Here is a 17,498-nt window from a genome sequence, read left to right on the forward strand (position 1 = left end):
TCTCATCCTACTTAGTAGAGGATACAAACGGGCCACAATTCAATCTGACAATATAGAAGTGATCCTGCCCTAACTGATAATAGATTGGAAGATTCAAGCATTACAATGCTTAGAAGGGTACAACGACTTTTGAGAACTGAAGGATAATGGTGGCTACGACATATACCTAGATAAGATAATATTATTACATATCACTTGGAAAAGTTGGGACTTACGTGGAAAGCAAGCCTACAAATCTTTGATACCATTCCTAATGAAGTTTTGGATACTTTTCAACAGGACAAAGTGAGAGAAGTTTTTGATGATGTAACATTGTTGTGTTTTTTATTACAAAGAAAAAATGTGCTATGTTTAAATTTAAGGATAAAAATAAAAAATAAAAATTTCATAATTTAAAATTTACTTTCATCAAATAATCTAATTATATTCGGTGCTTAATTTTAAATAATACATTAAATATATTTTAAAATTTAAATTTAACTCTTAATTTTTTTTAAAATTTATTTTGTCAGAAAAAGAAAGAATAAAATAAAAAGAGAACAAATAATAAATATTTGTGTGTTAATGTAATATATTTTTTATCATTATCGTATCAAAAGTAATAATGATATATTAGCATTTCATTAGATAAAATGAAACATAAATATTAGGTATGTTATTAATTATTATGTGATAGTAATAAAAACAATTTAATTCTGCATGTAATTCTACTTCTACTTTTCCTTTCAAATAAGTATGATATATAAAATAAAAATTAATTATGATTATTTTATTAATTATATTTTTATTATCAAGCAATAATTATCATTTGATATGTTTGGATTTTAATCTTATTTGATATTTTACTGTTATTTTCTATTTAATTATACTTACGTAATTATGAAATATTCTTACAATTTAAATTTAGAAACATCGTGTCTATTTTGTTATGCAAACAAATATCACGTTATTCTATATCTTTTTTTAATTATTTATTGATATTTCAGTAATTTTTTTTCATGTCATTGATATAATTTTGGTAAATTTTATAATCGAAGTCTTGAACTCCAAACCTTGAACTATTAATGACTCTGAATCCTGAACCTTAAATTCGGACCTAAAACTTAGAACCTTGAACTCGAACCCTGAACTCAAAATCTTAAACCTTAAACCTCAAACTCAAACCTTAATCCTTGAATTTGAGGTTTAGGGTTTCGGGTTCAAGTTCAAGGTAAAAAAAGTACCAAAATTATGTATTAATGCATGGAAAAAATTTGTTGAAATGTTATTAAATAATTGGAAAGGGATATAAATTGATGTAGCGCTCCTGTTTCATACAATCCTTTCTCATTAAATACAAATAGTTTGTTTTAGATTTTATAATTGCATTATTATTTAAGGCATTTAAAATATAGTTAAATTATTTACATCTTTTTTCTCTTCAACTCTTAAATAGAAAGATAAAATGCGCTTCAGCGCATTCGAAGTCATGTCCTCCTACATTAGAAATAATATTGATGTCAATAAAATTAAGACTCAATTGACGATATTACAAGTTTTAATAGTGTGTAATTACTTTAATTATGTTTTGAATTATTTTATTATTAAGAATATTATATATATTTTCTTATAAGCTATTGAACAAGGGAACGTCTTGTTAGTGTTGTGCCCATGAATAGATAGATGTTGCCTTTTTTTTTTGTGGACCAATTGTCCAGAAAGGCCCTTTTTAAAAAAAATTAAAGAAATGGGCCAGTCTTTTCAAAAATGATTGGAATGGTCCATTTTCACAAAAATGCGCTGAGATGGCGTCGTTTTCAGGAAAAACACACAAAAGCGTGTCCATAGGTTTTTTCGCTGATGTCAGGTAAAACGCGCTTACGTGGAATCGTTTTTATAAAAAGCGACCATGTGGTGCGCTTTTTCCCGTGTTTTCCCACTTAGGGTTTTTTAATTTTAAATTTTTTAATTTAGGGTTAGAGTTAGGGTTAAGGTTTAGGGTTTTTATTTTTTAAATGTCTACATTTAGGACTTTCGTTATTTTTTAGGGTTTAGAGGGTCTGAAAAAATAATTTGTACAAGATGGATTCTGAAAAAATAGTTTTGAGGGGATGGGTTCTGAAGAAATAATTTTGATGAGATGGGTTGAGTTTTGTAGAGAAAAAACGCTCCAAGTAGGTTGCACAGTAAGCAATTATATTGAAAATGCTTCCAACTAGACGCCCTTTTCAGTACTGCTACTTCTGAAAAAATAAATTTGATGAGATGATTCTGAAAAAATATCCTGGGATTCCCGGGATAAGGTTTGTGAAAAATGCCTTGAATATTGGGGGTTAAGGTTTGTAGAGGAAAAGCACTCTAAGCAGGATGCACTATCAGTAAGAGTACTAAAAACGCTTACAACTGGATGCCCTTTTCAGTACTACTTCTAATAGTGCGTCCTGCTTGGAGCGTTTTTCCTCTACAAACCTCAACCCCCACTATCCGGGGTATTTTACAGAAAGGAGTGGGATGCATCCCCTTAGGCTATAAATGACTCATATTTCAGCCTCCGATGGCATTAGTTGGAGCAATAAAAATTGAAGAAGTTCAGAAGAATAAAAGTTGGGGTTGAAGGTATAAGTTAATTTTTCGTGTTTTGAATTTCTCTCGACAGATAAATTGGTTGAAAATGAATGGATGAATTAATGTTATTATTTATTACGACGGTGATGTCTGTGACACCGAGAACGGTGTGACTTTTTTATCGGAGAACACAACGCGACTAGCTTTTAACCAGAACATAGAGTTGACAGAACTTCATAAAAAATTAGGCGAAAAATCTTCGAATCTATTGCAATGAGAGTTTCATCTATTAAGTATCAATTTTTTATTTTGATTGATCCCGTGAGATATGACTCATTTGAAAGGTGCTTGGGGCTTCGAGGCGATGGTGCAGACGCACATTGAAAGTAGATCACCTTTTCTTAAGTTATATGTAGAATTTTCAAGACCTGATGAAGAACTTGCGACTTCAACATTTCTTCCTGTTCGATAGGTGAGAACGGTTGAAAATGTCGACAGTACAACCATTATGTTAGAAAGTTCCCATTATAATATCCTAGGTCATCAATGGGAAGACACTTATCCATCTCAACCTTAGATTTTAACTGTGGGAGGCAGAACATCGAACCATCGGGTTTTGGTGGTAGAACGTAATACACAACCCCTGCACAACACTCAATTAGTGGATGGAACATACACCTTGGTGGGTTGATGTTCGACGCTGGGAACACTTAGTGGGGAATGACACCATCTTCCAATAGTTGGCAATCAACATGTGATTTTGGACGTTCTGAAACGTACACGAGAATGGATGATTTAGTCCCTACGGCGTCCACCAGTGATGAGACCTCTAATATGACAGATGTTAATAGGTTAGAGAATGAATAAGACAATGAATCCGATATGGATCCATTCCAAGAGCCTGGTGCCTACAGTTCAGAAGTTAGATTATTTTTTGAACCGGAGCTTGTCCCAACTGAACCTGAAGACGGTGAATGGGGTGATGAAGAAGAATAAGAAGAAAAAGATCCACGATTCACGTTGTACTCACCACTAGCCCACATACATATTGTCGATCTTTTGGCAAATGATGCATTAGAGTTTACAGACCTGCCACACAGGAGGCCTAGCCACAGAAGTGTATCGTTGGATTCGGGTGATTTGGAAATGGGTAGGGAGTATTCTAGTAGAGATGGTTTTCTCGCAACATTAAAGCGATACAACATCAAGAACGGGGTTAACTTCCATTTAGTTAAATCCAAATTTGAGAAGTTCGAGGGGAAATGTACATTGCGAGACGACAATTGCTCATGAAAAATCATGGGTTCTGCTAGGAAGAAGATGGGGGTATGGATGATTGAAAAGTTCATCGGTTCGTATACGCGTGTTGCCTCTAGTACATTATCATTGGGTTTTTAGGGTTTTATTTAGGATTTAAGGTTATTTTAAATTATTTTGACGTACTAGTGGGGTTACAGGCATTTCATAGATCATCCAAAACTAAATTCAGATATGATCGCGAGCATAATACTATCGATGGTGAAAGCGGATCCGAAGACTAACGTGTTGGTTTTAATTGCCAATATTTGTAGCCAATTCAACTACACGTCTTTGTACTGCAAGGCATGGATAGCTAAACAATAGGCCTTGGAGAAGATGCACAATAGGTGGGACGCGTCATACAACAAAGTATGGCAACGGTGTTAAATGCTAAAGAGATACGTACCTGGTTGCGTAATAGATCTTGAAACAAGTCTTGCATACTACAACTTAGTGTGTCGTTGAAAGCACCAAAAATAACCTATCCCTATTAAATAACGAAAAGAATAGTATAAGAGAAGTAGGGTCAAATCTTCAGGGACTGGATTGCTACAACTTCTTGTTCCTCGAAATCCTAAGCACAGTTGTGCCCAAGAAAAATGGTGTACCTAGGAAAAATAAAAAAAAAAGACAGAATTAAAATTATGGACAAGTTAAAATTGTATAAATTGAAATTGAAATTGCAAGAAGAAATAGAATTGAGGAAAGAGATTCTTCAATTTAAGGGATTCCAGCCTTCGGTTATCTTGATCCTCCTTAAGTTTAATCTCAGGCTTTTAGGTGATCCTTCTCATAATAAAATAAGCCAGTTATAGTGTAAGAGGACACCTACGACCACCAGCTCCATTTAGATTTTAAACTTACGATTTAGAGGAACCTGACTCTAGCCAATCATCACTTTTTTGGGACCGTCTTACACTAGATCATCATTTCTCAATGACAAATCCCACGCCATTTTGTCTCTTGGGCTCGACAACCTTTGATGCAGTAAGTTAACGAACCAACTGTGCAACCTTCCCAAAACATAAAAAACGGTCGCCTTTGCACAAGATGAAAAGCTCACTTTTTGGAAGGACATGGATGGAAGCGTCAGTCCCGTTATGCGGAGAAACGATAAATACTCGTTGAGAAGGCTAAGTGCAAGTTCTAAGCTTCATGAACCTTTTTTTGAGGAATCTCGATAACTTTTTGGTAGATGAGTTTAATGACTCATGCTTTTCGGAAAAAAAAAAAGAAATAAGTTTAATGGAATGGAATTTTATTGAAAATTAAAAGGAACAAAAAGCTAAGAGCTTTAGGGAGAAGGAGTTTTCTACAGAAAAATGATGAGTGAATATTCATGTCACTCCATCCCCTATTTATAGTACATAGAAAACCTAGTTTGTTCCTATTTAAACTCTAAAATATAAATAGAAATATAATCTAAAATTAAATATAAATAATATCATAATAATCCTAACAGTGATCCTAAAATTAAAATTCCAATTTAAATGGAGTCTTCTGTTCATAAATCTCTTATTTGAATTTTTGCCCCAAGTCTTTTGCACTTTGTATTTTCGGCACCAGTTCTTCTCTATTCTACATGTAAACCCATTTTGTCTTTAAATTCACGCTTTTCCCCTAAACTTTTTTTTTCCTTCAATTTAGTCCCTACAAGATAAAAAACCATAAAAAGTCCAAATTAGTAGGATCATACTCAAAATATATATGCAATTGACACATAAAAGTATGTCATTTTAGAGTATTATCATATTCCCTTCTATTTAGCTCATGCTTGCCCTCACGTTTGGTTCCTATCCTACTGTGTAATTTAGATTTTACCATGAAAAAAGTATCACTCCAAAGTTTTATAAAAATTAGGCATAATGCATATGAAAATAAAGAGAACCCTTAGTTTGCTTTAAGTAAAACCAAAAAAGTAATCCAATTTAAACACACAAAGGTTAAATCGACTTGGATTATTTCATAAAAATTAGGTAATTTACTAAACTTACCAATACACCCTTTTGTTCCACCCTTAGTCCTCAAATGCAATTTTTTTTCTCTTTTTTTTCTTAGTTTTTTTCTTAAGAATATATTGGCCCTTTTGACGTGAAGTGAGATGACAACCCAAACATCCCACCCCGATTACTCAGCCCAACACGCTCCTATTTTATTTTTATTTTTATTGGTTAAGAATGTTTTGGCCATTTTGACACGAAGTGGGATGACAACCTAAGCACCCCACCCCAGTTACTCAACCCAACACACTCTTCTTTTTTTTGTTTAATTTCGATTAGCGAAATTCTCCATAACACGTTACACAACCTTTTGATGCGAAGTAGGATGACAACCTAAGCATCCTACCCCGGTTACTCAGTTAATCACGTTTTAAGCTGTGCTCATAACCAAGGAATCATTAGATTTTATTTTATTTTATTTTATTAATGAAACAGAAATTCAATTTTGGAGGTGTAGGAAAAACAATCAAGTGTCAAAAATAAGTTTCGGCAATTACCTATCAATCATGAAAATAGATTTAGCATACATTTGTATTGAGTGTCCTATTTGCATTTAGACTTAATTAATTCTACTACAAGAAAGATAGGATTAACTTCATTGAACATAATTATTTTAGCCTAATAGAGAGATGAAATCAATATAGCAAAATCATAAGTAACTCAGTAAATAAGAACCACGCTCACAGATCAAACAGTGGGTAATTCCTAGTCAAAATCATGGGCATGAAAAAAGTCAAGATATACAAAAAAAATGTGGGCAAAAACAAGCATAAGGCAACAACAACAGTAACAAAACAATAGATAAAACAACAAAAGCAATGAGGAATGCCTCCCCTCTACTTAAAACACATTGCCTTCGATGTGAAAAATAATATTAACAAATATGATGAAAAAGAAAGGGTTTAGAACACTCCCCATGCCGTTTTCGTTACTATTTTCGCCACCCGTTTCCAAATTTATTTTTTTGTTTCATCGATTCTCCTAGATATAAGAAGAGAGATAAAATTTATTAACATGCAAGAAAATAAAGAAAATAAAAATAAAATTGTGTTGCCTTCCAACAAGCGCTTGCTTAACGTCGTTAGCTTAACGACCCAATTAGTATTGGGGTTGTTCCAGCTGAATTTTTTCGATCGTATGGACTTGGAAATTCTCCTTTTTTACCACATCCAACGTATTTGGGTTCAATCATATTTGCACGTCTCGTTTTGGTTTCTTATTTTCCTCCAAGAAAATCGTATGTGTGCATGTTACGGGGCTAATCCCTTTTAAGTCGGTAATGGTCTCATCATTCTCTAAAAATTTGCACTTGAGATGCTCAAGAAGTGGTTTTAATTACAGATCTGGTGCCTGCACAATAGAAGGTAAAAGTTTAGTATTCATAAGAGTCGATAATTCATTAACAAATTCGTTAATAGATCTTGAATCGAAATTATCATTAAACAATATTTCAAGCTTATCTTCATAAGCTGACTCAAAATTTTCTTCTACTAATGAGTCAATTATGTCGACACGATTTACGTTTAAGATTTCACTCGGGTGATTAATAGCATCGTAAATATTAAACTTCACAATCTCCCCGTCAAACTCCATCGTGAGGGTTTCGCTACATACGTTAATCTTAGTACTTGCAGTACTAAGGAAAGGTCGCCCCAACAAGATGCCCGAAGACCTAAGAGCATTATCCTCTTCCATTTTCACCACATAAAAGTCTAGGGGAAAGATTAGCCCGTTGACTTTCACTAATACATCCTCAATGACTTTTTTCGGGATGCACAATAGACCTGTCTGCTAATTGAATGATAACACATGTTTTAAAAAAAACTCACATTAAGTGATTTATAAAGAGAAAATGCATTACATTTATGGAGGCCCCTAAATCACTTATAGCTTTTTTAATTGCTAAGTGGCCTATTTTGCACGGTATTACAAACATGCCCCTGTCTTTACATTTTGCTGGCATTTTTTGCTACAACACCACAGATACATTTTCACCAACACTTACTCTTTTATTTCCAGTTAATTTTCGTTTGTTGGTGCAAAACTCCTTAAGGAACTTGGCATATCGCGAAATTTGTTTGATGACATCCAACAACGATATGTTAATCTCAACGTTTTTAAATGTTTCAAGGATCTCTTTTTCCTCCTTACGACTCTGATATTGATTCAACCATCCTAGAAAAAGAGATTGAATTATGGGCAATTGAGGTTTCGTTTGGACCTATTCATCGGACTCTTACTTTTTCTGCGCAAAATCTTGATCAAGATTCCTGTCAGGATTTGGTTCCAGTCTTGGGTTAGGTTCCATTTGTGACGGCAGCTTTCCCTGTTACTTTATTTTCTCAATTGATGTGGTCAACTCTCTTATAGATGCATTGATTTTCTGTTGAAAATATTTTGTTTTCTTCTGAAAATTAACAGTTTGTCGTTGTATTTGTTGTTGGAAATCAAGCGCATTAGCTGCTAATTTATTGACCATGGTTTCTAGAGAGGTACCTGAATCTCGCTTTTGTTATGGAAATCAGTTTTGGTATGGTTGATTATACTGTAGGTTAGCCCCATAACTCAAGTTAGGATGGTTTTTCCATCCTTGGTTATATGTACTTGCATAAGGGTCATATCGCCTTTAGGGTAGTCTAAGCAAGTTCCCCACAACATCCAAATGGATCATAGTATCATCACAAAAATTGGGGCATGCATCAGTTGTATGTTCGGGTGTTGCACAAATTTCGCATAGTCGAGCTGGTCTTACCTTTTTTGCAACAAGAGAATTCATGATATTAGTAAGTCTATCAATTTTATCGTCTAAAGTTGAATTACTTAGCCGGCGAACCCTTCTAGTGGGTTCAAGATTGGCTCGAAATTATTGTGTATTTATAGCCATCGTGGAGATAAAGTCCCTTGCCTATTGAGGGTTCATGTTCTGTTATCCCATGTTGTGGGTAGCTTGCACACAACTTCTTAAATAGCTCTCAATAGTCGTAAAGAGACTCCACATCTTTTTGCCTTATCCCAACAATCTTTCTCCTTAACTCAGCTGCATACGATGCTGGAAAAAATCTGTTGAGAAAAAAATGGGAAAGATCAGTCCAAGTTGTGATAGATCCAAGAGGCAGATAAAATAACCATTTCCTAGAAGAATTTGTTAGGGAAAAAAGGAAAACACGTAATTTGATTTGATCCTCAATTACGCCCTAAGGTTTCATACTAAGACAAACCATATAAAACTCTTTCAGATGTTTATGTGGAATCTTATTTTGCAATCCACAAAAAGTCGCAGAAACTGGATTAATCCTGACTTCAGCTCAAAATTAGTATCCAAAGTAGGATATGCAATGCATAACAACTGTTGTTCTGTAGGAGCTTCGGCCATTTACCGAGTTGTTTGAGCCATAGGTTGTTGTGCTAGATTCAGGTTTACGTTAACCCTAGCGTTAGACACTTCTTCTGGTGGGTCGACTTCTATTCTTTCGTTAACCCAATGTTTGAGTAAGGTTTTCGTTAACCCTAGACTCAACTTCCTCGCCTGCTTCTATTTCTGGCAGTGGGTTACTCTGATGACCAACAAATGTAATACCCCCTACCCGTATTCGTCGTCGAAATAGGGTATGAGGCATTGCCAGATTTTAGCGAATAATTTTTTTTAAAACTCAATATAACCCCTTTATAAATGTCTAATCTTCCCTGCAAATTTTAAATCGAGGCCAATCCAACACAACCAATCCATTTCAATATATTTTCAAGATAGATTTATCGAATTCATAAGATAATCTCATCACATACCAAAACCAAAATTTGTTAGCCATACCAATGGCTAACCATACATTCATTTCACATTAACATCTACTTTACTAGCTTATACATGCCATTAATTTCCAAAATAAAGTTTCTTTATATACCGAGATCTTTAGGTTGATAGTGTGATACGTCTCTGACCAAATCCGACCTCTGAGCTCTTAACACTACAAAACAGGGGAAAAGGAAACAGGGTAAGCACTTCGTGCTTAGTAAGCTCATGTAACAAGAATTATACTTACCTAACATTTTCAATATAATGCAATAAACATTCATACATCCATTCAATCATTATTCCCCTATCATGCACAAACTCAACATTCAAATTAGTCCAATAATTTCCATGTATCAACAATATTTATCATGATTGATGAGCTCATCAATTCCATGATTTACATTCCCTTATTATCTTTCCATATTTATCCCGTTGAATTTCTCAGAATTTCGATGGACTTTCAGAGGTACACTTTAGTGTACAAATCCGGGTCCGTTAATTCGTATTCATGTGCGCACATTTCCATTTCAGAGAGCACACTCCCACAAACCTCATCCTTACAGCGGGATTACCAGTCCAGGCTAAATCCCCTGTAATATAAACTCATAGAGTATTGTCGGGATCACCAGTCCAGGTTAAATCCCCTGCAACGACAATTACTCTAATGAGCTTGGATCTGAATTACCAGTTCAGGCTAAATTCAGACCCTAATTCGGATTACCCGTCTGGGCTAAATCTATTTTCCACATATTCTTCGGGAGGGCTATATCAGGATAGGATTACCCGTCCGGGTTAGATCCTTTTTACCGTCAATTTCTTTTCAGAGATCCATCAAATTTTCCTTCCATTCAATCGGGATTTCTTCACCTTTTTATCAAATATATCAATGTTTCATCAATTTTCATATAATGAACATTCAAATCATATTCACATCAACAACAAACATTTCAAGCATTTAAGTTTATAATTCAAGTTACACGAACTTACCTCGATACTTGTTCGTAAACAAAAATCTACTAATCCCAAACTTTTTTTTTCCTCGATCTAGCTTCGTATTTGAACTTTCTGGATCTAGATAAATAAATTTAATCATTAATCTAATACATTTCATGTTCATATGTAACATTCTCTATAATTCCATTATTATTTATAGTGCATTCAAAGCTGTCTCACTGAGTTACAGTCACTAAATTATTTATATCTTGAGCTACGAAACTCCAAATTAAGATCCGTTAATTTTTCCTGAAACTAGACTCACATATATTCTTATCATAAAATTTTCAAAATTTTTGGTTTAGCCAATAAATACAGTTTATTCTTTAAAGTTTCCCATGTTTCACTGTTTAACAGTTCCGACCCCTCTTCACTAAAAATTAATTATCTCATTGTACAGAATTTGGATGATATTTTTGTTTGTTTAATCTGAAAATAGACTCATTAAGGATTCTAACCATATAAATTATAACTCATAATAATTTTTTTACAATTTTAAATGATTTTCCAAAGTCAGAACAGGGGAACCCGAATTCATTCTGACCTTGTCTCACAAAATCTATTATATCTCATGATTTACAATTTTATTGCTTACATCGTTTCTTTTATAAGAAACTAGACTCAATAAGATTTAATTTTATATTTTATTCATCCTCTAATTCAATCTATAAAATTTTTGGTGATTTTTCAAAGTTACACTACTGCTGCTGTCCAAAATTGTTTTAGTGTTTGATGTTAATTACCATTTTTCCCTAAACTTTCAATAAATGATAATTACATCCCTGCTCAATTTACCTCTCAATTGAGTTGATTTTTCTCAAACAACACTTTATTCTATCACTTTAAACTACTTTATAACCTTTGGAAATCAGAATTTTAGCACTAGACTTTAATTCCAAACTTTTTCACAATTAAGTCCTACAAATCAATTTCTATTAAAATTACCTAATAAAATCATCTCATAAACAAATTAAAGCTTAAATTTCATCCTATTTCATCATAAACTTCCAGCACATATTCATAGCAACTTTCAAATTTATTCATAAAATCAAAAACTAATGAATTTAGTAATAGGACCTAGTTGTAAAAGTCTTAGAAACACAAAAATTACAAGAAAAAGGCAAGGATTAACTCACTTGGTGTAAAAATTATGAAAAACCAGCTTGAAGAAACCACTAGGACGTTTTTTGGTGATGAGAATGCAGAAAAATAAAGAGAATTCCAGATATTCCACTTTAGTCCTAACTTTTAAAGTAAATTTTGCAATATTCCAATTTTACCCTTAATTCTTCAATTCTCCTGATTTTTCTCAGCGTATGGAACACCTTCTGGTGATGGTTGAGTGGCTATGGTGTATTGAGTGATGTCCTTATTAACTTTTTTCAAACAGCTATTTAGATGACGTCTTAAATGAGAGGTTCCACTAAAAGATTTAGCAGAGAAGATAGTCTTACAGTGATTACATTGTGCCTTCAATTCATTTTTGTTCTCGCATTCAAGCTTTGTCATTTCATCCCACACCTTTGAAGTGGTAGACTTTTGACGTTTGACAGCACTTTCGTACTCATTAAACCCATCGTCCACAGGTATAGGTGTGTTCGAACTAGCCATAGTCATAAAAATTGAAGTCCTGAAATCCAAAAATAATCTTTTTTATAACTCGGTTACTAAATATATATATACAAATAGATTAAAACAAAATGCATACTTGCTGTTTAACTTTGACTAATATGATACAGTGTAATTACAAGAAAAAAAAAGTATCAAGATATATTAAACTAATTAAAACGTAGAATCTGTTCTATATAATAATATAATAATATATTATATATTATTTATAATATATACAACAGTCATATATATAATAGAAAAGAAAGAAAAAATGTAATATAAATTTGAAAAGAGGTGTATACAATACATGTAAATTGAAACACACAAGTATTCATAAATCTTTGTAAAAGGAAATGTTATATCTTTTCAAAGAGACGCATAAATATTTTTTAGTACTTGTTTAAATATGTAAATGACATCAAAAGAGAAAAAGAGTCTACTTGTTTTATATCTTTAACTCTAATAACTATTAGCATAGCATAGCAGTTGAGCTTTGACTATTAGCATAGCAACTAACTACTAACTATTAGCATAGCAGCTAACTGACTTAACTGACTTTAACTATTAGCATAGCAGCTACTAACTAAACTATCGGTCTTGGCCTCTTGGGCTTTGAAGCACTTGAAATGAAGCAGTTGAAGTAGCAATACCGGACTGCCTTCATACCTTACTAGTACTTTCGATGTAGACACCAAAATTGCTGTTTAAAAAAACACTACTCATCCACTTAGACTTAGAGATGCATACTTTTATAATATATAGAATTTTAAATTAATAACTCTTTAAAATAATAAAAAATTAATTTAATCTTTTAAAATTACAAATATATAATTTGTTATTAAATATTTTTTAATAAAATTCATACTAACTTTTGAAATAATTTTAAGCTACAATCAATTATCTTTAAAATTACCTTGTATAAAAAATTTTTGAAATAATTTAAAAAAATATCATGGTCTACAAATGAAAACTAGATAAAATAGTTTAAATTTGAAAGTCCGTTACCGTTATGTAGAGAAAAACGCAAACAAAATTAAAATGCAAACAAAAAATGAATAAGAATTGAATGGAACAAAAACATTTATTAGATTTCAAATTTATATATAAACAATAGGAAAATTATTAAATATATAATATAAACCTAAACTAGAAACATCCTTTGCGTTTAAACAATTGACTGAGATAGTCATACTTATTCTATAAGCTAAATTACATATGTACCAAAAAAGAAATTAATGAAATTCAAACTGCATAAATCCAATCCAAAATCTTAAATAGAAGCATCTTTATTTCTCAATCCCATTATTTTCCTACTAGTAGATAAGCAAGTTTAGCTTACGGGAAAATCTGCTAATCTGCAAAATATTGTACAAAGTAAAATAAAGGAAAATCAAATTAAATTAAATTGTAAAAAGAAAATGTAAATGAAAGCTTACAAGAAAGGAAGCTAAGGTAAGCCAAATCGATTTCAATGTCGATTGTTTCTGCAATAAAACAAAGCAAAAAAAAAAAAGATGAGATTAAAATTAAATGAATAAACTAAGCTTGTAATCTTAGTAAACATTATAATAAATTCATTAAACTCGAATCCCATGCAATTTCAAAATTCTGATAACTTTATTTCCAGATATAAACATATAAACAAACATTTACCACTTAATTATTTGATTGAATCATAGATTAACAGAAAGCTAATTGACAAATTTCATATAAACTTTTATTATAGATTAACAGACATAAATGGAAGGGAATATATATGTATATATTTCAACAACACTTTTATTATACACTTCTATAAACTTAGACAGAAACAAACAGAAAATAAGACCCTCATAATGGAAAAATCTTCATAATTGAATTAAACCCAAAAGTTCAAAACAACTATTCCCCAAGAATTACATGACTTAACCAACTATTCCCCAGGAATTACATAAAGCACTACAAGATGAATCACTCAAGCACACTATAATAATCCATAAACATAATCTTTAAGAGCTATGCAAAATCTTATAGCATGTTATACCTAAAAACATGTTTACAACATAATCAACTTCCAAGACCTATCCACGAATCAACAGCAACATGATTTTTCATTTTGCATTTCAGGAAACATCATCAATCACTTATTTTTCTTCTCTTTTGCCTTCGAACTTTTACCCATTTTTTTAGCTTCAAATTCATCACCAAAATAATAAATTAAGCAACAATAAAAATAAATTTTAAATATATTGAAATGATGCAATTTGATAGAAACAAACAGAGCCTGAAGAAGTTGAAAGAAGTAAGAATGTTAGATTAGATTTCCATTTTTAATTCAAACTGTTTCTAAGAAAAAGGAAGAATTGTATTAAATATCCTCCATTGACATGACTCACTAGTCACTACTGACTCTACCCTCTAATATTTTCATAGTATCAACCACTAAATACATTAAGCGTGGGTAATCTGCAGAATCATCTTGAAACAAAAATTAAGTAAACAAAACACATCATGCCTGTATGTTTTGTAACTAAAATTAAGCGAATCATCTTGAGAGGTAAAAGAGTAGGTAATCTGTAGAAAGTGGGAACTTAGCATTATCTACTCTTGATTTCAGTCTGCATTTCAGGTAAGCTTTTTGATGCTTTAATGCGTTTTATTTTACATTTGGTATTTATGTTATTGCTGTTTTGATGCATAAATTCATTGAAAGAACAATTGTGTTTAATAAAGAGAATGAAAACGAGGAAACTGAAGAAGATGAGCAAACCCGTACCTGTACCAAACTCCTCGTTCTTGTATGCTTGCTTCTCCTTGACGATTCAGGAATAAACAAACCGACCGGAGGTAGATCGGTGGAGGTCTTGACGGTGGAAGACTCTGTCGATTTTGGAAATGGGAAAAAAAGGCAGTCGCACGGCACAATAGATAGGGTTAGGGATTTTGTCTCTATCAGTGTCAAGGAAATGAAAGTAATTGAAAGTAAATGAAAAAATATTATATTTTAAAAATAAAAAATACATATTTAATATATTTCCGGGCCGGGCCCGGGCCAAAAAAATTTTGCCCAAGGCCCGGCCCGTTTTTAAAACGGGCCTAAAATTTTGCCCAAGCCCATATTTCGGGCCTATATTTTTACCCAAACCCTCCCATATTTCGGGCGGGCCGTCGGGCCGGGCCGGGCCGCCCGGCCCATGGACAGGTCCAATTGCCACCAGTATTATTTGGTTTGTAATGTTTTGATTGTATTTTTATATTTTTTGGTATGTAATCGTCGCTATGCACTTATATTGACAGGGTACGAGATCATGAAGGACCGCTTTCATGAGATGTTGGCAATATTGTGGTCAATTAACTCGGTAAGGGCAGCACATCTTGAAAACATACCATTCAAATAATAGACACAAGTATACGGGCGGGCTATGATATGGCCACATGACATCGAACCTGGCAGAATGCATCAATTCTGTTTTAAAGGGAACGCGTCATTTGCCGATAACCGCAGTTGTGAAAGAGATATACTTCCATCTGCAGAACTATTCTTAAAACGAACGGTGAGTTATGCCAGGCAATTACAGTGAGGCCATGTATAGTGCCTGACAGTAGTGGAAGAAATTAATAATGGTAAGGTAAGGGAAAACTGCATATACGCAGCTTGTCACCCGCGCGTTGACTTATGGTTTCGGATGACGGAGTTCGACAGGTCAGACCAATGTATTGCCAGGGGTGTACCGGGTACACCTGAGAAATAGGACTTGTGACTGTGAGATATTTGATGCACTTCGTTATCCATGCGCTCATGTAATTGCAAATTGTATGAATCTCTATATGGATCTAATGGGCTTTGTCGACGAAATGTACAAATTAGAAAACTCGTACAATGTGTGAAAACACGTATTTCTACCGGTCTTAGATGAATGTAAGTGGCCGCCTGTATTGTTTGCTCCATTTAAGTTTTTACCCGGTAGAGATTTGCGTCGCAAACCAAAATGTCGACCGTACTCGACTCGAATATACAACAACATGGATATTTGGGAGCGCTCAAACTAGCAGAGGTTATGCGGGTGCTGTAGGAACCCAGGTCATACAATGTCGTTCTGTCCACATCGAAGTTAAACATTATAATATGTCTTTATGGGAATTGTTAGCCATTTTTAATCCAAAATAAATTTAATATTTGTTCATATAAATTTTCAAAAAAAACATTTGATGTTTTTGTTCAAATCAAATCTTATTGCAATGCTATGTGAAAATATTCAAGGTAAATTCGAATTTTGATTAGGGTTTAATGGATAGCTAAATCAGATAGCGTACCAAAAAAGATTCAAAAGAACTTATATTAATTTAAATAATACAATTTACAATTCATCAGTACATATATCGGTCAGAATCTGTGCCATATCGGGGTGGTCGATGTTTACGCTTTGAATTCCTTCTAGGTTCAACTTTCGGTCGAGGTTATGGTTGTCGGGGTTTGCCTTCAGTTGATGTAGGTCATTGCATTCATGTAACTTTCAATCTATACCTAAGTGGTTGGAAAGATGATCCACCTTATGTCAAAGGTGTCTGCGTCACCCAGGGCGAATAGGCGTAACTATGTTCAGTCCCATAAGCCAATGGGATAACGAGTGGACTCCCTGTCGGTACCTCATGCATAGATGGCCTATGCATCGTCATATGCGTTACCATCATTTGGAAATGAGATAGACCGGGCATGTACCACATCAGTGATAGATGACTAACAATCCAACCTGACATAGGACTAGAAACAGAAAAATGTGGTGTAATATTTTGTACTTATGTAAAAATAAAAGAGTTAGGATACGGGCTAGAATAAGACGGTACACAATGAAGGGGATATGGTGAGGGCGATGATGCACAGGCTGTTGGGTCTGATTCTTACGTGGGCACTGATGATGGGCCCGTCCCGCCACCCCTTTGGCTTTAAAAGGGCCCGTCGTGGCCTACTCGTATGGGGACGCCGAACGCCTCTCCTCTTCAGTCAACAAATATGGCTTGCCATGGATCTTAAACCATGACTTGTAATTTGGATCGTATGCTAAATCCAGAACTAGAATTGTATCGCAAGTAGGTAAAAAATCATATCGATTATTCCACATCTCAATGTATTGCGAGTGGAATACAGGCCAATTCGTATCCGGTCATCGTAAGTTGATACGATGCAGATCATCAAGCTCCTAAGGTGTTAGGAGAATCGATTTCCAGAATCCGAACTGTTGCAATGCTCTACCGCCTCATGCATCTCGACAATAGCATATACT

General features: G+C 33.5%; 1 long non-coding RNA gene across 2 annotated transcripts; it reads right to left on the reverse strand.

The window, feature by feature from the left end:
* Positions 1–8,623: 8,623 nt before the first annotated feature.
* LOC107921215 (uncharacterized) lies at positions 8,624–15,189 on the reverse strand. Of its 2 annotated transcripts, XR_005909522.1 has the most exons (6): positions 14,993–15,189; positions 13,674–13,721; positions 12,081–12,256; positions 10,621–10,704; positions 9,743–9,805; positions 8,624–8,903 (listed from the first exon to the last, which is right to left on the reverse strand). It is a non-coding gene; the product is annotated as an uncharacterized lncRNA (long non-coding RNA). The 2 variants fall into 2 exon arrangements; XR_001690981.2 differs by lacking the exon at positions 10,621–10,704.
* Positions 15,190–17,498: the final 2,309 nt, after the last annotated feature.

This window comes from Gossypium hirsutum, chromosome D01 (assembly GCF_007990345.1).
Source record: "Gossypium hirsutum isolate 1008001.06 chromosome D01, Gossypium_hirsutum_v2.1, whole genome shotgun sequence".
NCBI lineage: Eukaryota > Viridiplantae > Streptophyta > Magnoliopsida > Malvales > Malvaceae > Gossypium > Gossypium hirsutum.